The following is a 3,897-nucleotide window of genomic DNA, read 5'->3' on the forward strand; positions in this document are numbered from 1 at the left end:
AAGTAGTATCTCTATGTGTCTGATTCTGACTCTACTTTCTCCTCAGTAATCCATCTCTCCTGAAATTCTGAGGCTCTTTGGGGTCATTAATCAGGCATACCTTCGTGTTTTACCCATGTCTGATTTCTGAACTAGATGTTCAGCCACTCTGGGGTAAAGTGTAGCTAGGGAATCAATTTGGATTTCCAGTGTCTACCACCTGGTAGGTATTCCATAAATAAAACAATTCTGATAAAAGTTGCAGATCTTGTCTCTCTCACTCTGTAAAATTCAATGCAAGTTTCCAACAGGCATATAAGAAATTTTTGCTTGCGTCAAATAAATTAATTTTCATGAGTGTATGAGGCAATCGATTAGTTGTTACATTCCATTCATTTAAACTGCAGATCTGATCCCTGCCCCATACTCTGCTTAAAGCCCTTAATTACTCTCCATGGCACTTATGGTAAGGTTCCAGATCATTTATTTGGTCTACAACGCTCTGGGAGGTCTACCTGCCTCCTTCCAGGACCATTTTTTGGCTATTTATTTCTCCCTTTCTCTCCAGGCTCCTGAGCTCTCCACAGATACACCCAAAGCTCATCTCTATTTTAGGGCCTTTGTACCTACTGGTTCCTATTTCAGGAATTCCCCATCCCTCCAAGAAAACCCTTCTCTCACTTTTTACTTAAGTCCTAATCATCCTTCAGGTTTCAGCTGAGATGTTACTTCTTCAGGGAAATGTCTCCTGACCCTCTCTCTCCTTCAAAATCTAGCCCCTATCCCATTCTCCCTCATAGCATCATTTACTTTTCCTGCATAGCACTTACCAAAGTTGTAGTAAAATAATTATTTGTTTATTGAAAGCTCATCTTCCCAAGCAGTCAGAAACCTCCAGGAGGGCAGACACTCATATCTCTGTCGATCAGTGTTAGGCACGTGGTAGGAGCTCAAAGCATATTTTTGAAGAGATGTAGGTGCTCCTAAGTCTTTTATGTATGTCTCATCTCTCGGGTTGGATTAGATAGTTCTATTTAGACTAAATGTGTTCTGATTATCTTCTCGCATAGTGCCTGTACTGGGACTTATCACAGTAAGTGCTGACCCTATGCTGTTAGAGAAAGATTAAAAAAAGAAAGAAAGAAAAAAAAAGAGGAGAACTCTGAGCTGATTGGAAGGAACTAAGACCAAACACTTCCTGGCAGAAAGATTTGTGGGCAGCAGAAGGCTGTTTCTAGGCCCCAGGCCAGGGTGTTGAGCTATGCTTGCATTTCTCTGAGAGCTTCTGCCAAGAAACAGAAACCTGATGAGTGGCCTGTGAATGCTGCTCACATTCGGAGTGACTCAGAGTTTATGGTATTCTGGGGAATCAGAGGCGAAGGACAGCCATGTGGATGCTCAGGCAGGAAGTTTGGTGAGAGGCCTCCAAGGCCGCAGTGAGATGGCTTCTCTTACCAAGCACTGCCCAGGCCCTTCAGGCAATGTTCAGTTAGAGACCCCAAGCAAGCTGCCTAGGGCTTGTCATTGCTTCCTCAGGCTCCCCAGCCCTCTTTTAGAAGGTCGTTGGCATGTGAGGTTGGCAACTTGGGACACTTGCTTTACTTTTGAAACTCAGGAAACCAAATGTCCTGTCTTTTTGCATTTTAAAAAATTAATTTTTCATTACACAAGCAATCTATGAATACATTTATTTATCTTTTAAAACATTAAAACTGCCCCTCCACACCTCTTGCTGCTGGGCCACAGCTCAGAGTCCCAGGGAGTGATCATCTGTGCTGTTTTCCTCCTCATCGTCTGCTTCATCCCTTTCCCTTTCTGAACTGCTTGTGGAGGAGCAGTGGAAAGACTTCCCCTGCCATGAATCTGTGGCCTTGATAGGTATGCTTCTTGTCATCTGCTGCTTTGTTTTCCTGGGCTTTTTTCCTCGGATGATGTCCTGAATCTACACTGGTGCCATAAGCTGCCACAGCCCACAGCTGCCTCACTACTTCTCCTTATGGTCTAGTTCACCAACTTTGGCAACATGACCATGTGGTAACCACGCCTTCATGTCCAATTCTTGGCCTGTGTTTGGACTTGAGGGTCCTGTACTATGTCTGTAAGGAGCTGTTGGTAGTATTCTCTACCAATGCCATCACTATCCTAGCAGGAATTAATGGCTTACAGGCTGGCTAGTCACTATCGTTCCTACTTCCATCCTCATCTTCAGCCTGGTGAGCTTAAAAGTGATTGTCAAGATGATCATGTCTTTTCCCTCTACTTCATGATACCCTATTTTTTTTTTCACGACCTTGGGATTGCTCTACCAGAACTGATACTGATCACAGGTGTATGAGGGAGATACCATCTATTACTTTGCTGGCATGACCTTTACTGTTGTTGGCAACTTGGGACACTTCAGCCAGACCATGCTGCTTTTCTTCATGCCCCAGGTGTTCAACTTCCTCTCCTCAATGCCTCAAGTCCTGTATCTCTCCCCTGCCCTGACCACCATGTGCCAAACTCAGTACCATAGCGAGCAGTTGAGTGGCCTTAGCATATCATTAGCATATTATGCTTTGATTGGTTGAACGGACAACCAGATGACCAGGCACTTAGCATATTAGGATATATATATATATAGTGTTGATTTCAGAGAGGAAGAGAGAGGGAGAGAGAGATAGAAACATCAATGATGAGAGAGAATCGATTGGCTGCCTCCTGCACGACCCTCACTGGGGGTTGAGCCCGCAACCCCGGGCATATGCCCTTGACCCGAATGGAACCTGGGACCCTTCTGTCTGCAGGCTGACGCTCTATCCACTGAGCAAACCAGCTAGGGCAACCCCTATCTTTAGAGATAATTTCTGATAGGAGTTTGGCATGTAGCTTTATAATCTGTTCAAAACTATTTCACAAAGTTAATGTGTGATTGTCTTAGGTTGGGCTGCCATAACAGAGTATTATAGACTGGGTGGCTTGTAAACAATAGAAATTTATTTTTCACAGTTCTAGAGGCTGGGAAGTCCAAGAGCAAGGCACCAGTAGATTCGGTGTCTGGTGAAGGCCCACTTCCTGGTTTAGAGACAGTCCTCTTCTTGCTGTGTCTTCACAGGGTGGAGGGATGTGGGAGCTTTCTGGGGTCTCTTTTATAAGGGCATTCATTCCATTTAGAATGCTCTGCCCCATGACCTAATTACCTCCCAAAAGCCCCACCTCCAAATACATCGGGGATTAGGTTTCAGCATGTGAATGTAGAGGTGACAAAGACTTTTCCTACAGCAGTAATGATGGGAAATAATGGCATTCATGTCTGCATTTTGTTTTAACATTTTATTTTGAAATAATTTTAGATTTACAGAAGAGTTGCAACGATAGTATAGAAAGTTTCAGTGTACCCTCCCACTCAGACTCTCCGAATGTTAATAGCTTATATAACCTTGGTTCAATGATTAAAACTAAGGAATTAACATTGGTACAATACTATTAACTAAACTATAGACTTCATTAGAACTTTACCAGTTATTCCACTATTGTCCTTTTCTGTTCTAGGATCCCATCCAGGATCCCACATTGCATTTAGTTGTCTTGTCTCCATAGTCTCCTCCAATCTGTGACAGTTCTCAGTCTTTCCTTGGCTTTCATGATCTTGACACTTTTGAAGAGTCCAGGTCAGGTTTTTTGTTGAATGTCCCTCAATTTGGGATTGACGATGAGTTTTCATGATTAGACTGAAGTTATGCATTTGGGGGAAGAATTAAAAAAAAAAAGTGTGTGTGTGTGTATATATATATATATATATATATATATATATATATATATTGCTGCAACTTGCTGTTTTCATTCAATAATATGATTTTGAGATATTTCTATAGTAATATATAGATCAGGCCACTTCTTTAAAATTCTCTACACAATTCCATTATGCAAGTACTAGAT

The 3,897-nt window shown here is 42.4% G+C and overlaps 1 pseudogene; it reads left to right on the plus strand.

The window, feature by feature from the left end:
- Positions 1-433: 433 nt before the first annotated feature.
- LOC118670306 lies at positions 434-3,575 on the plus strand (annotated as a pseudogene).
- Positions 3,576-3,897: the final 322 nt, after the last annotated feature.

Source organism: Myotis myotis, unplaced genomic scaffold, assembly GCF_014108235.1.
Source record: "Myotis myotis isolate mMyoMyo1 unplaced genomic scaffold, mMyoMyo1.p scaffold_m19_p_15, whole genome shotgun sequence".
NCBI classification, from domain to species: Eukaryota; Metazoa; Chordata; class Mammalia; order Chiroptera; family Vespertilionidae; genus Myotis; species Myotis myotis.